At 43.0% G+C, this 16,038-nt stretch overlaps 1 protein-coding gene across 4 annotated transcripts in view; it reads right to left on the minus strand.

Moving 5' to 3' along the window:
• The window catches only part of PLD1 (phospholipase D1), a 256,470-nt gene that overhangs the window by 177,080 nt on the left and 63,352 nt on the right, over positions 1 to 16,038 (minus strand). For 2 of the 4 annotated variants that reach the window (XM_020980429.2, XM_020980411.2), the window contains exon 1: positions 9,034 to 9,193. The exons of the other annotated variants lie outside the window; for them this stretch is intronic. The gene's annotated coding sequence lies outside the window, so the exon portion shown is untranslated. Of the gene's footprint in view, positions 1 to 9,033; positions 9,194 to 16,038 lie in introns of those variants that run through there. 4 annotated transcript variants of the gene reach the window in all.

Below are 16,038 nucleotides of genomic sequence, written 5' to 3' on the forward strand. Positions count from 1 at the left end.
TCACCAATCCACCCATTGATTGATTCTACTGAGGAGACGACATTCAGATAATGCAGCTATAGCTAAGAGAAATAAAAAGTAGCTTTAGAGATCGAGGCACTAGCAAGGTCCGGGGAGGGGCAGGGACCAGGAAAGGCCTCCTAAACAAGATGGTACTTGAGCTGAGTCTTGAGAAGCCAGTGATCCCAAGAGGTGAAGGTGAACAGGGAGAGGACTCTAGCCCGTGCAAAGGTTCAGAAAACGGAGATGTAGCTCAGGGGTGAGCAACAGCTGGAAAGCCAGTTGGACTGGACCACGGAATTCAGCGAGAGAGATGTAATGTATGATAAAGCAGGAAAGGTAGTTTGAAGCTGCTGAGTGAAGGGCTTTAAATATCAAACAGAGGAATGTATATTTTGTCCTGGGTTAGTATGAGCGGCAAAGCCCACAGAGAGCTGGTTGGGTCTCTGATACACACTGGCTCTGTGACCCTGCACACATCTCTCACTGATCCGGGCAGCCTTCTAAAACTTTAAATTACAGAGGAGGTACAGATCCTCATTAGTAGAGGGACTTTCCTCACTTGGGAGTTCCCTATACCAACAAAATCAAAGTCTGGTCCCTATAAACAAAGCTATGTGCATTCATTTAAAAAAAAAAGAACATTAAATGTTGGTCTTCATTCTGCCCCACTGTGCGCCGTACCCTAGGCGAATGAACACATGACCTACCTCTAAATTTGGTTTGGGTAGGCGCTCCATAAATATTTGTGAATACATGAGCAAACCAACATTCCCCATAGAGCAAGAAAATATTATCAAGAAATCAGGCCAAGAGAAGGAAAAATGGAACATGCCTCTCCTGGGGGTGAGTTTTATAAACAAGAGGGCAATGAGGCCCCAGCATAATGTTCCATGGTTATAAAAACTACCTCTTCTATGTCGTTACTGCTAGTAATGACGTATAGGGCAATAGGTGTGTGGTGGCAGACTAAGGTGGCTGGACAATGTGAGTTCAAGTCCTGCCTCAGACATGCACTAGCTGTGTGATGCTGGGCAAATGATTTAATTTCTCTGGGCTTCAGTTTCCTCATCTGTAAAATGAGGAAGTTGGGCTTCCCAGGTTCCTTCCAGATCTAAATTTAGGATTCCATAATTAAAAAATTAAAGTGAAGATACCCAACAATCCACCTTCCTTAAGCTACCTTCTTAACATAGTAATAGGTACTACAGAATCAACCCACTACTATCAACCCAAGGGTTAATTTTGCTCAACTGTTTCCCCCCTGTTTTTTTAATTCCTTGTCAAGTGAATAAGCATTTATTAAGCACCAACTATTTACCCTACCAGGGATTGTGCTAAGCACTGGGGATACACAGATAGCCAAGAAAAAGACCCTGCTCTCAAGGAAATCACAGCCTAGTTTGTTTCAAGGGATGGCTCACTATACATGTGTGGGGGGAGAGGGTATATTTGGAATGAAAGTGACATAAAAACAAAAGGCATCAATAAATATGTTTAAAATGAGGGAAAATGAAACCTATAAACATGGCTTGTTAGAGACTGAAGCAAGACTGATGCTTAAAAGAAAGGGTCGGGGAGGGGGGGAAGCAATGTCTTCATAAAGTCTGCCAGGTAACAGTATGGATTGTTATGGCTGTTTAGTTCTTTAGTGGTGTCCTGACTCTTCATGACTCCCTTTGGGGTTTTCTTGGCAAAGATATTAGAGTGGCTTGCCATTTCCTTCTGAGTAAACTGAGGCAGACAGGGTTAAGTGACTTGCCCACGGTCATACAGCTAGTGAGTGTCAAGAAGATGAGTCTTCCTGACTCCAGGCTTGGCATTTTATCCAGTGAACCACCTACCTGTCCCACCAGTGTGTTCAAACTCATATTTTCTCCCCAACTATAAAAGGGAAATTGGTGTCTCTGACTTATCACCAAGGCTTAGAGAGTCCTCTGAGATTTCCAAAATATCATTAAGTTTTCAATGATCATGAATGAATACATTGGGTGATAATAGAATTCTAATAATAATTATTATTATTATCATTTAGAGAAGTGGATTGGCTCTATAATTTCATTGGTGTAGAGAAATCCCAGGTGAAGGAAGGCTCCCTATCTATTCAGGTCTGATCCCTGTCTTAGAGGGTTGTCATGAGCACTGTTCGTTGACTGTTGTCATTCACTGTTCAGTGACTGGTCTAGTCTACCCCAGCTAACCCCAGTGTTTTCCTAACACCAAGGACAGCTCTCTACCCACTGCACCACACTTCCTTCTTTTTGTCACTTCTTAACATTTACATGGCATTTTAACATTTTGAAAGTGTCTTCCATTTATCACCTCATTTGAGCCTATGATAACCCCATGAAGTAGGTACCACAGATACTATTACCTCCATTTTCCAGATGAGGAAATTGAGGCTTGGAAAGATTAAGTGATTTCCCCATAAGCACATGATTAGTAAATGTCTGACCCAGGATCTGGACCTGCATCTTCCTGACTCCACAACTAAAGCACTTTCCACTATGCCATGCTCATTCTCAACAGGAAGTCCCATTTGACAATGAGGAATAAACTGAACACAACTGTTTTTCTTATTAAATTCGAGAGCACAAAAGGTCAAGTTCTTAGGTGTCTGAATTAATCTCTAAGAGCTTCAGTCTTAGTTACACCTATATCCTGGCAGCCATCTCACCCTGGAAGATACCTCTATCCTCACCTCCCATTGGTAAATTTCCCCTCAAACCCTCTCTTTGAGGAAATGTCTAAGCCAGACATGTTCATACCTCTCTCAACTCTACCAATGGGTCTGCTGGTAGACTAGTTAAATATTTAACAATGAGCTCTCTCCCAGCTCTGGAGGTGGGGGTGTGTGGGTGATGAAGAAATGTATGTAGGATACACACTTTAAGTTTAATTGCATTTCACATTTTCTTCATCACTTTCTTAAGTTCAGACAATCAACAAAACATAAATCAAACCCTGCTTTTAGTGGTTCTCAATTTCCAAGGAGTAAATGCTCACACTGAAAATTTATCAATTCCAGTAATCCAATTCCAGCTGGCTCTAGCACACTCGGTATTGCTCACTTTCCAGACTTTTCCACCTTTCCCACCCTCTATCCCTACTTTTCAGCTCCCTTTTATGAATTGTCTGCCCTCAAGAAGCTTATATTCTATTATCTTCCCCCAACAGAGTGTAACCTCTTTGAGAGGAAGGAACTGTCTTTCCTTTTGCTTGTATTTGTGTTCCCAGACTTCAGCACAGTTCCTGGAGTGTAATATATATAGTGTTTAGTAAATATATTTAATAAAGATATATAAGTGTGTAACATAATAAATACATACTACGTAGTGTTTAATAAATGCTTTATCTATCTATCAATCCATCTAAATATCAGAGGCAAGACTGGCTCCCTCACTCTGAATCTAATGCTCTTCATGTATACTAAAACTTGGATAACATACAAGCATTCTCTTTGTGGTACCTCCTCAACCACCATTGTGTATAGTTAATATCTGCAGACACACTAAAAGATACCACATTAACTTTCAGTGAGTAGTATCTTAGGATGCCATCACCTATAACTAATCTCCTGCAATAAAAAATGTTTTCAAAAATCATCTCCTATAACAAAAAAACATCTTTAGTAGGTTCTTAAATTTAAGAAATGGAATGGATGAGGAACAGATTAACAAACTACCAGTTCCCCCCCCCCAAAAAAAAACACTTTAGAGTTCAAACCTGGCCTCAGATACTTACTAGCTACATGACCTTGGCCAAGTCACTTAACTTCTGTCTGTTTCAACTGCAAAAGGGCATCACAACAGTACCTACCTCTCAGCATGACTATAAGCATCAAAAGAAATAATATTGCTAAAGTGCTTAGCACAGTGCCTGGCATATAGTAGGCACTTGATAAATATTTATTTTCTTCCCCCTTCCTCTCTGTCATCTTTTTTATTCCCACTGGAAAAATGGAGAAACATTGTAAATTTGGCATATGGTCATCATCCTAAAATGAGCCAATTACCTTCAGAGCATGCCAACAAACACACCTTGTACTCAGTACTCACTGGTAGTGAACTAGATAATTTCTAGCTAATAAAAAAAGCTTATGTTCTACTGGGGACGATAGTAGGTACACATCCACAGAAAGACCACTCAGATCATCTACTGAATTAGAGCAGCATCAATAGCACTTAGCCAGATTGTACTGTGGGAAAGGCTTTGACCTTGGAACCAAAAGTATTGGGTTTGATGCTTCTTAGCTGTGTGACCCTGGGAAAGTTTTTTTAGCCTCTCTGACCCTTAACTCTCTCATCTGAAAAATGGGGACAACCATTTCCTTCCATTTCAATCCACAAGGCTGGGGGCGGGGGAGGAAGAGAACTTTGTATAGCTTAAAGCATGAAATAAATGTCAAATATTAGCCTCATAAAGGAAAGATAGCAAATCAGTGAAGAGTTACATGGAACCAAAAGTCCTGGTTCTAGAATTCTTCCCTCAGACCAGTCTATTGCTCAGTGAAAATAGTCTGTGCTACTCTCACTTAAGTCAGTAGCTTTTCCCTTCCACTAGCAGGAATGGAAATCTGAGCAAAGAATAGAGTGCAATACATCAAAACCTCCAAGTCCCAAATTCTGTTATATCATTCCTATTTTGGATACTTAGTAAACCTAAACAATTCACTTCTCCTCCCTAGCCTTTGCAGTTCTACAACTGAAAAATTCAGATAATACCTGTTAGTATGCACCTCACAGGGTTATTGTGAGGATTCGAGTAAAGCATCTTCTCACCCTTAAACAAATTTGTAATTTCTAGCTTTTATTATTTTCATTATTTTTCAGACAACAGTCAGAGGTAACAAGAGAGACAGTGGATTCAGATGTGAGCACAGCTGGTCTGGCCTGAGAGAACCAATCTGGCCAAGAAGTCAGAAAAAAACATTCCCTGGTTTTGAAGTTGAATCTAGTTACTGATCCCTTGCTCCTCGAATACACCTAGTACTGAACTTGGCAGGTACTCCATACATACTAGTGAATGAATCCTGTTAAACTGAGAAAATGAGCTAGAAAAGGAAAATGCATTCTCCTCATGTTTCAAGTTCTTTCAGTCTTAGTAAGATGAGAGATCTTAAGTTATAAGCTGGAATCTAGTCCAGTTTTACAGATGAAGAAACCAAGGCCCAGAGAAGTGAAGGGATTTGTCCAAGGTCACACAGGGGCAGGATTTGAACTCAGGTTCTCTGACTCCAAAGCCAGAACTATTTCCACTGTACCACTCTGACTCAGACCCGTTACGATGGTTCTCCTAAACAACTGTCTCCTCACTTTGAGATCCAACTTTATTTTAAAATAAAATGACCATCATATGCTTGACTATTGAGTGGCTGTAAAAACTCTCTGAGATTTATGGGGTATCTAGGACTATCTGAATGCCAACAGGAAGTCACATTTGGTAAGAATGAATGAACTTGATTCTTGTAACGAGTTGTGAGTGTGTAAGAATAAACGTAGGCAGGTAGTAACAGAGATGCCCTCAGGAAGAAGAGGCATTTCAGGGTTTAGAGAAGACAAAGAAGGGTGGATACATACATGAGGGACAAAGCCAAGAAAAAGCCAAGTCAGCAAAGATCTTCATATGTTCCTGTTACTCCAAGCTCTAGAATTCTAAACTTCCCAAGCTCCTGGTGCCAAGAGCTGTGGATTTTTAATATTTTGCCATAATAACAGCAAAGATGTTAATAATAACAGTTGTCATTAAGTTTTGTAAATCACATATAAACACATAAACCCATTTGATCTACATGTCAACCAGTAAAGTTCATGCTTTTGGGGGATTTGGAGTCAGGATTTGGGTTCAAATCCCTGGGCAAATCACTTATCCTGCATGAGCTTCAGTTTCCTCATCTGTATCACGGTGTTGTTATGAGGATCCAGCAATATATGCTGTACAAAGCACTTTGAAAGCCGTAAGGTGCCATGTAAACATGAGCTATTACTGTTATTATCATCTCCATTTTATTCATTAGGACCCTGAGGCTCAGAGAGGTTAAGTTGCCTATAGTAACACAGCAGATAAATATCTTGCCTGAGGATTTCAAATCCAGATCTTGCTGACTCCACATTCAGCGCTCTATCCACTTGATTTTCACTGTCCTATCAGCTCATTTTTAAAGGAAATTGGGTTCGACAGAAAAAGTCCTATGAAAAAAACCCAAAATTTGGTCATTCGGTATTTTCCCCATATGACTTCCCCATTGCCACCATCACTAACAGTTTCAATTGGATTTACTACCATCCACAAAAAAAAAAATTGTTAACATTCATCAAGCATTATGGTGCTATCTTCATGGAAAGGAGTTCTAAAGTCAGTAAAAACCGTGAGCTTTGCAAGGTTTTGTCAATCTCCAGAAAACATAACCAGTTCACTGATGAGGAAAACAGGAAACACCTTGGTACAATAGAACGGGGGGAAAATTTTGGAGTCAGAGAACCTTAGTTCAAATTCCACCCCTGCCACTTACTTGTGTGACCTTAAACAAGTCACCTGCTCTTTCCGGATCTCAGTTTCCTCATCTGTAAAATGAGGTGGTTGAACTAGCTGAAATGTCAGTTCCAGCTCCAAGTAGATGAGCCTCTTCCTTAACAGTACCTGGTAGCTATACCCAGGAAAGTCTTCCTCCAATTTGTTCCTCTAAAAGACTTCCTGAAAGTCTTTTCTCTAATTTATGCGTCACTGACTCTGCCATTAATAACACTGGAGGTCCCATAAATGATAACACACACCCTGATGCTTCCTGAAGGCCTAACAGAGTTTGCCTTTGGAAAATACCTCCTGAGGTGGGAGCAGTCTTAATGATCACATTTGAGGGAGGGGAAGTGTGATTCGTTCTGCTGCTGAGCTCTTAATTGTCCGATGCCTGAGAAAATGGACAGTTCTGAAGCCTCAGGCATGGATGAAGCTTAGCAGATTCATTCCCAAAGTTTCTTTGGAGGAAGCTGATACCAAGCCAGCAAAGGCATTTAGAGGGAAGGAGAACCTAAATAAATAATGGGGAATGCTTTCCAATAACACTGGAAGAAACAATTAGCAAAACAAAAAGTCAGTCACCTGCTTTTGCTTAGGTCCCAGTGGGTTGTAGCTAGACCTAAAGTCTACTTGACATAACAGCATTTAATCCATCAACAAGCATTTATTAAGCTCTTACTATATGCCAGGCACTGGGCTAAGAGCTGGGCATACAAAGAAAGGCAAAAAGAGTCCCTGTGCCCAAGAATCTTTCATTCCCGTGAGAGAAATAACATGTCATTTATTAGGCACATAACATGAGATGAGTAGAGATGAGGTAGAAGGTAACCTCAGAGGGGAAGAGCCAGAGAAACTACATTAAAAAAAAAAAGTATGGCTAACTGACCTGCTACTTCTTTGTAATGCCTGGCAAATCTTTTTCAAATGATCTAGTCTAACTCTCCAATTTTACAGATGAGGAAAAATGACATGCCCAAGATCACACCAACAGGAAGCATGCGGGAAGGGGTGGGGGGTAGAGTTTGAACCCAGGTCTGTTGAATCTCTTAGTGCAGTGCATTGTACTAGACTGGCCTAAGATCAGTCTACAAAGAAAATGTTTAGGGCAATGAGGTGGTGCAGGGGATAGAGCTCCAGCCCTGGAGTCAGGAGGACCTGAGTTCAAATTTGACCTCAAGACATATAACACTCACTAGCTGTGTGACCCTGGGCAAGTCACTTAACCCCATTGCCTCATCAAAAAAAAAAGAGAGAAAGAAAGAAACATTTATTTCTAGAAAAGTATTCTTTCGGCACTTTGGCTGGTGTAACATATCTCTTAATAGTATCTAAATTTTATAAGGGTAGTTAGGTGGCACAGTGGATAGAGACTCATCTGCCTCAGTTCACATCTGGCCTCAGGCACTTACTAGCTGTGTGACCCTGGGCAAGTCACTTAACCCTGTTTGCCTCACTTTCCTCATTTGTAAAATGAGCTGGAGAAGGAAATGACAAACCACTCCAGTATCTTTGCCAAGTAAACCCCAAATGGGGTCATAAAGAGTCAGACACGACTGAAATGACTGAACATTCAATCTGATGATCTGAGACAAGGGAAGAGAACTTTTAGGTCAGCAGAATCATCCTAGACTCACTTCAAACTTGCTACCACGCTGACATTTTTTAAACCTTTTTCTGACAACTTGGATGACACTGGACAAGTAACAACCTTTCTGGGCCTCAGTTTCCCCCTTTGTAAAATAGACTAGAATCAGGGGTAGGGAACCTTGAATTAGATGACCTCCGAGGTCCCTTCCATCTTTGCTTAAAACAATTAAGGAAAACAAAGACAACACAGCAACTGTATCTGATGGCATACTACGCAGCATTCTGCATCCATAGTTCTCCACCTCCTCCAACTAAAGGAGGTTATATTTCCTCACCTCTTTCTCTGAGGTCAAAGTTGGTCATTTCCAAAGACACCTGAACTGTCAGAACCCCAAAGCCAACGCCGGTGGTTCCCGGGGCCGTACACTACTAGGCCCAAGCAAGTCTCACACCCATACACTGACACACGTCTGTCAAGCCCAGGGCGGGTGGGAAACGCAAGTAGCTGCCATGCCCAGTACTGACCATTACTTAATTCTTACACCATACCGACTGTGTCTGAGACGCAGAGATATCTGTAAGACCTCCCGGGGTGGGAGGGGGAGGGTAGCAAAGAAAAGTAACCAAGAAAAAGGCCTCCAGGGCACCCGCTGTCAAGCGCCTCAACCCCTGGCCACACATCCGTGGTCTCTTTGCTTCCAAACTGCCTGGAAAGTTTAACGAGACGCGCCCATCTTAGGGGGCAAAGAAATGGGAAGAGTCTATTGACAATCGGGCCTAACTCACTGAAATCGTTGGCTAGCAGAAAGAAATGGAGCAACAGTTTTCTTCCCCTATCTGCTAGCTGCTCAAGCTTTCGTGTCCGTTAGCCCAGAAAGAAAACTCCAGCCAGAAACTCCCCCAAAGTCCCAAACTTGGTTTCCAACTAACCTGGTGCCCCTGGGAAAGTAGTCGCGTCATACTGGCTTTTAAGAAAATCTTTTCCCCCAAGCTTTGCCCTCCTAGGAAGCTGCCCGCGACAGCCTGCAGGAGACGGGGAAAACTCTCTCTCTCTCCAGCACGGAGCCCGGGTTCCAGCACTCAGGCTGACTCGGTGGGGCCCAGGGAGCCACGGTCACGCCCACAGGAGCACTCTCGCCTATCAGAGGCAGCCTTGAACTTGAAACCCCTCCCCCACGCGTGAGGGGGAGGGGGAGGAGGAAGGGGAGAGGGGGTAACGGAGCCGTGGGGGATTTAAAAAGCCCCATGCAGAACGAGCGAGCGAAGGATTCCTGGGGCTTTGTTTTTCTGTGACCCACAGAGCTCTGGCTGGTGCCAGGGAGAAGTCCGAAGCAAACCGTGGAACAAAGGGGGCTCTTATGGTCCCGGAGCCTGTCCTCCAGCCCTCTATGAGAACCACCAATTCATTTTAACAAGGGCCGCACAGTCTCCCCTCCATTGTTGCCAAGAAATTCCTGAAGTTACAGAAGCTGGGTTCAGGGGCCGGGGAAGATGCCCAATCTAGCCTGATCTAAGGGCAGCCTAGTGAGAGAGAGAGACGCAAAAATTAGAATCACTGGGAGCTTCTCTAAATTGTAATTTTGCTAATCTCTAAAATGGAGGAGGAAAGCAATTTATTAGCAATGTAGTTGCATGGTACAAGGAGAAAGCCCTGGATTTAACGTGCCTTTGCACCCAGTAATGCCTGTACGTGTTTAACCATCGACTGGTAGGGAGGGTGTTTGCAGGATGCACTTTTAAATTTAATCTCAACTATTAACATTTTCTTCATCACTTTTAAGAAAGTCTAGAAATCAACGAAACAAAAAAAAATCAAGCCCTGATTCGTAGTATTTGCCAGTAAATGCTCACACTGAAAATTTAACAATCAGCTCCCGCAAGCCTGTACTAGCCGGCTCCAGCACACTCCTGCTTTGCATACATTGTTCCCAGCTTCTGGACTGAGTCAGCACGGTGCCATGGAAAGGATACTGGATTTGGAAGAACCCTTGGTTTAAATCCTGGCACTGCTACCTTTTACCTGGGTGATCTTGGGAAGGTCATAAGCTCTCTTCAGAATCTTCTACTGTAAAATGAGTTGGTTGGACTAGGTGACACTTGATGTCTCTTCCGGCCATAAACCCCATGATCCTAGGTCTCCTTTTACCTCTTTGGCACTGAGTCCTTTTTTATAAAATTAGAGAATTGGATTAGATAAAGCTATGGATGCCTCAGGCTCTAATAGCTTATGATTATAGGAAGAATCAGTTCCTTCTCATCTCTGCTTCCTGACTTCCTTCAAAGGTGCCACCTCCTACAAGAGCATTTTCTATTCTCTGCCCCTCCCCCTCCTTCAGTGGTACTACCTCTCAAAATTATTTCGCTTATACCTTGTATTTATTTAATCACTTCCAGATTGTAGCCTTCCAATAGAATGGACACTCCTTGAGGGCAAGGATTGTTTGGGTTTTGTCTTTGTATCTCCAGCAAATTGCTTTCCATTGTGCAATTTAAATTAAATTTGGAGTCAAAGGCCCTGAATTAGACTCTGACCTCTGGTCCCTAGCATCTGGGCCTCAGTTTCCTCATTTGTAAAATGAAGGGGTTTGACTAGATGGATTCTCAGGTCCCTTCAGTCTGAAATCCTATGAACTCTCCTCAGAACTTGCTAGAGATCAGATCAACTATGGAAGATTTCAACAGTCTTTGTATACCAGTTTCCTCATCTACAAAATGGAACCCCATAGTTCCTCTGTCCAAAACACTTTGGAAGATAAGATGATTTTTTAAAATGAAAGTTAATTCCATTTTCTCCCAAGGATGAGGTCCAAAGTCAAGGCAATGCCCTTCTGGGCTCTTGCAACTTGATTTTAAAATCTTCCTTGGCTAAGTGAGCTTGTCAGAACAGAGAATCATAGATTGAGAGATGGAAGGCTACTAAAAGATTATCTAGTCCAATCCCTTCAGAGATAAGGAAACTGTCCGGGGAAAGAGAATTCATTTACTCTGGGGTCACATAGGTAATAACAGAGAGAGGATTTGAACCTGGGTTCCCTGACTCCAAAGTACAACGTTCCTTCCATTGGGGCATTTTGATGGAGACAAATGATAGGACAAATTGTATTTTTCTCCCTAAAAGATCCAGGAACAATGGTGAATAAATATCTCCCAGCTCCGTTCCTGAGGGAGGAAAGTATTTGCTTTATTTCAATACAGCCCCAGAGCCCAGAAAGCACTCCCTTCCTTACCTCCTCCTTTTGGAATCCACAACTCCCCAAGAGGCTTTGCTCAGGTACCATCTCTTATGTGAGACCCTTCTTGAGATCTCTAGTTTACAATGCTTCCAGTTCCACCCCCCTCTCACCTGCTCTAATGACACAGCATAGGCTTTTTACTTAATTGCCTAAAAGAGGAAGAACAGTTCAATACAAAATCTCTGTGCTTATAGAATTTGGGTTCAAACCTGTGATATTTATTGCCTGTCTGACCCTGGGCAAGTCATTTTAGCTTCTCTGGGCCTCAGTTGCCTCATCTGTAAAATGGGGGGGAAGGTTGGTCTCTGAGGTACCTTCCAGCTCTTGTGCTATGAGCTTATGATCTCTATCTTTTTTTAAAGTTTATTTTATCTTTAATTTATGGAATAAAACAAGCATGTCTACAACATAGTATAATTTAAAAAAAAAAGATGAAGGGGCAGCTAGGTGGTACAGTGGATAGAGCACCAACCCTGAAGTCAGGAGGGCCTGAGTTCAAATCCGTCCTCAGACCAAACACTTGACACTTACTAGCTGTGTGACCCTGGGCAAGTCACTTAACCCCAATTGCCAAAAAAGAAAAAAAAAGATAATTGTACAAGAAACAGCAAATCTATTATGATGTACAAATGATCTTTATCTATGCACGTTAGGCCCCTTTCTCACACCTTCCCCTCCCTCCCACCAAGTAGAATGTGAACTTCTTGAGGCCAGGGATCATTTTGATATTTGTCTTTCTATTCCCTATGCCAAGAACAATTCCTCACACACTGTGTCATAGAAGGTGTGTTATATTTATAATATAATATGCTTATAAAAATAACAGTTTTGCATTTCTATTGTTTTAAGTTTGCAAAGCACTGTATCTATGCTATTTCATTTCAACCTCACTACAGCCCTGGGAGGTAGGTGCTATGATTATCCCCATTTTTCAGAAGCTGAGACTTGCCCAAGGTCACATAGTTAGTAAGTGTCTGAGGTAGGAACTTGGGTCTTCCTAACTTCAAGTCCAAACATTTCAACCCTTGCACTACTTAGCTGTCTCTTTGGATTAATAGATCATATTTAAAATATATTTAAAGCTGGAAAGGACCCTAGAGGTCATCTAGTTCAACTCCTTCATTTTATTTTATTTTTATTTTTATTTTTTTTGCAGTATGCTGGTACTTTATTTTGTTAATTTATTTTGATTTACCAACAATCACTTCCATCAATTCCTTCATTTTATATATCAGCCCAGAATGATTAAGTGATTTACTCATATCACTCACATATTGAAAGCTGGATTTGAACCCAAGTCCTTGGACTAAAAATCAAGAGTTCTTTCCACCCTACCAGACTGCTTCTCTAGAATTAAATAGAAATGAAGGTCCCATGGAAGACGTGCTTTCTCCTGTGTTCTACACGCAGATGGTCTAAGGCAAATGAACTCCATTCATCCACCAGGTATTTATTGGGCTCCTCCTCTGCCCAGCTCAGAGTCTCCTGGGCTCTGTTATTTTTGGTAGCTCCATTTTATCCCCAATTTAACTCTCCTTACTAATGTTAATTATCTTGAGATCATTCCCCCCGGGGCCAAAATGTCACCAGGAAAGCATGAGTCAGTTGCTGCCAAGTAGATTTTCTTGTATTTCTTGTCAAATCGAAGTTACGCAAAGCCTGGCAAAGCCTTCCTGCCTGTGTCTTGTCAGGGAGGAGAGTCTGGGACCAGAACCTGCCTTTAACCGGCCCCAGAAAGCAAAGGTGAAACGGTTATCTCCTTCAAGGAAGGGGGGTTTAGAAAGAAGCAAGGCTCAGGATTTCAGGTGCTGGCTTGAAAAGGAGCCAGCACCGCCACCTGGTGGCCAAAGCCAGGGAAGGCTGGGACCTTGGCAAGGAAGCGCAGGCTCAGATTCAGAGCTGGAAGGCCATCTAATGCACCCTTTTACAGATGAGGAAACTGAGGCTTGGAGAGCCTAGGGTATACTTGCTCAAGGTTATACACAGGATCTGAGATTTAGAGCTGGGAAGCAAATACTTTCCTACCCCAGGAAGGTAGCTGAAAGGGTAGGGAGAAAAAACAATATATCTTATCACTTGTCAGAAATGCATAGTAGAAGAAGCCCATGTAATTCAACCCCATCCCCTCCCATTTTACAGATGTGAAACCTGAAGTTTAGAAAGATTGAGCGCTGTGTCTAGATGGGGGGCAGGGAAGGAACAGAAGGAAACAGGAAAAAAATGTTTATGTTAGGGGGGAGGGTAGAGAACAAGCTGAAAGAGAATTGTGTTTTGTTCCGAGTGTGAATTTGGTGCACTTTACAACCCGCTGCCTGAGGGTGGAACATTCCTCGAGGATATGAAAAGGCCTTGGCAAAGAAGTTAATTACATCCATAGCCACCTCTTTCATGTGCACTCTGAACCGCCTGCTTAGACAAATATGGGGGATTTGCAAACCCAAACTGACCCACTGCCAAATTGTAATGCTCTCTTCTGTTTCTGCAGGAAGCTCCCCAAAAAATTCCTTTGGGGTCAAGGGAGTCCTTGAAATAGAAGAGATGTGAGAGGTGGTCTGGTCCGGCCCGTTCCAAGTAGGCCTTCTGCCTAAGTCTTCAAAGAGAGATGTTATCTCAGCTCTCCAGAGAAGCAAATTCCATCTCCTCCCTTCCCTGCTCATGCCAAAACTGTCTATTGCAGAAGTTTTTAATCCTTTTGTTTATGGGATCATAGATTTACATCTGGTACCTACTTCAGGGGCCATCGGGGTCACCCATTTCATTGAAAACTGAGTCTCAGGGAGGTCATGAGTAGTGAAAGGGCCAGGATTTGAACCCAGGCCCTCTGACTCCAAATTGAACTCATTTTCCATGCTAGAGATGCTCATAAAAGAAAATGATTTGGTGCCAAACTGAATGTGCCTAATGGCCTTTCCTGATTTTTAGCCAAGCACAGCCTTTGTAATTCCTTCTACCAGCCAGGACGTAGGACTCCCTAAGGAACCCTCCTAGGAATGCTTCCTCTGATCTGTAGCTCCTTAGTTTCTTAGGGATTTGCCCACTAGAATATGTTGGATCAACCTTTCTCCCACAATCCTCAGCACTCTCTCAGACAAGTGTGAGGCCCCTGCATTTCTGGCTGTCATTCAGTGCTCCACCCACATCCCCAGGAAATCACTGGCTAGCCAGATATTTCCCCTCCCTTTGCCAAGAGCAGGGAAGAGAAACAAAGAACTCTAGGCAATTAGCAGTGGAGGTGTTGTTATGTCTGGGGTACTCTAACTGCAAGCCACCCCCTCCAGGTTTATGGGGTAAAATTTCAGACTGATCAGGCATATGGACCAAGCAGCATGAAGAGAAACTGCCCCAGTCCCCTAAGGTTGCCCCACCCCCTACCTTTTTTGGGCAGGAGGAAATACTCAGTATAAGCACAGTATTCAAGATGGGGATGAGGAGCAGAGTGCACAGACCCAGCCAGCTGCCCTGGCTGCCCTCCTGAGACTTGTAACAATAACAGGTGGCTTTTACACATCGCTTTAAGACGGGCAGAGTATTTTAACATATACCATCTCATCTGACCTTCACAATTAATCAGTTATTAAGTACCCACCATGTTCTAGGCGCTGTGCTAGGTCCAGGGAGTACAAAGGCAGAAAAAAGGAATAATCCTTGCTCTCAATGAATTTACATTCTTTGGACAAAACCCAGGTATTTCAAAGGTCATTTTGCAGATGAGGAAACTGAGGCTGGGCAAGCTTAACGGAGACAAAGAGAGGTTAGTGTGGAAAGGGGGAGAGTCAGAGGAAAGGTGAGATTAGAGTCCATCTCTCTGGTTGTCAAGAATCAACAACAATGGTGGGGGTTGGGAGTGGGGTTGCAAAGAGACAAATTTAGGCTTGATATAAAAGAAAAACTTGCTAGCAGAGCTATCCGAAAGTCAGTGGGATCCCTCACAAAGTATTAGGCTCTGTCTGCCTTCAGGCATTTATTAGGTATCTTTTGGGGGGCTGTTTATCTGGTATGGATGAAAGAACCATAGATCTAGTACCAGGAGAGCTCTCAGAGACCGTTTAGTCCAATTCACTCATTTTACCTATGGAGAAACTGAGGCCCAGAGCACTTGTCAGAGCATCACGGGATCATAGCTGAGAGGAGAAAGGGGCCCCAGAGGGTTCAACCCTGTGGTTTTACAGAGGAGGAAATGAGGGCCCGAAGAGCTCAGGGGCCTTGTCCAAGGGCATACAAGTAAAAAAAAAGCAGCAGAGCTGGAATTCTATCTCTGAATTCAGAACCAGGGCTCTTTCTACAGTGCCACATTACATGCAGAGGTCCTCCCCAACTGGAAGATTCTGTTATTCTGTGACTTGACCGTGTTAGTTCCTACCAAGCGTCAGAGGCAGATTTTGAACTCGGGTTTCTCCTAACTCCAAGGTCACTACTCTTTCCCCTACACTACCTTGCTTCTATGTCTTGTTCTAAGCAATGTACCTAAGACCTTCCTGAGTCCCTGAAGCCTTTTTGGGGTCTGAATGGAAGGCAATCAATGCTGCCACAAGGCTCTGAAAGCCAGTCAATTGCTATTGGCGGTAAGGCATATATTCTCCCACCTCCCAGATCTCCCTTCATTAAAGGACACAGCTGCCCACAGCCTGGGGTTGCCCTTTGCTGACCTCTCCGCTGTGTGCACTGTCTCAGTTGCAGGACCATACTACCAACCAGAAGGAAC

Source organism: Phascolarctos cinereus, unplaced genomic scaffold (genome assembly GCF_003287225.1).
Source record: "Phascolarctos cinereus isolate Bilbo 61053 unplaced genomic scaffold, phaCin_HiC Scaffold_7;HRSCAF=346, whole genome shotgun sequence".
Taxonomy (NCBI): Eukaryota; Metazoa; Chordata; class Mammalia; order Diprotodontia; family Phascolarctidae; genus Phascolarctos; species Phascolarctos cinereus.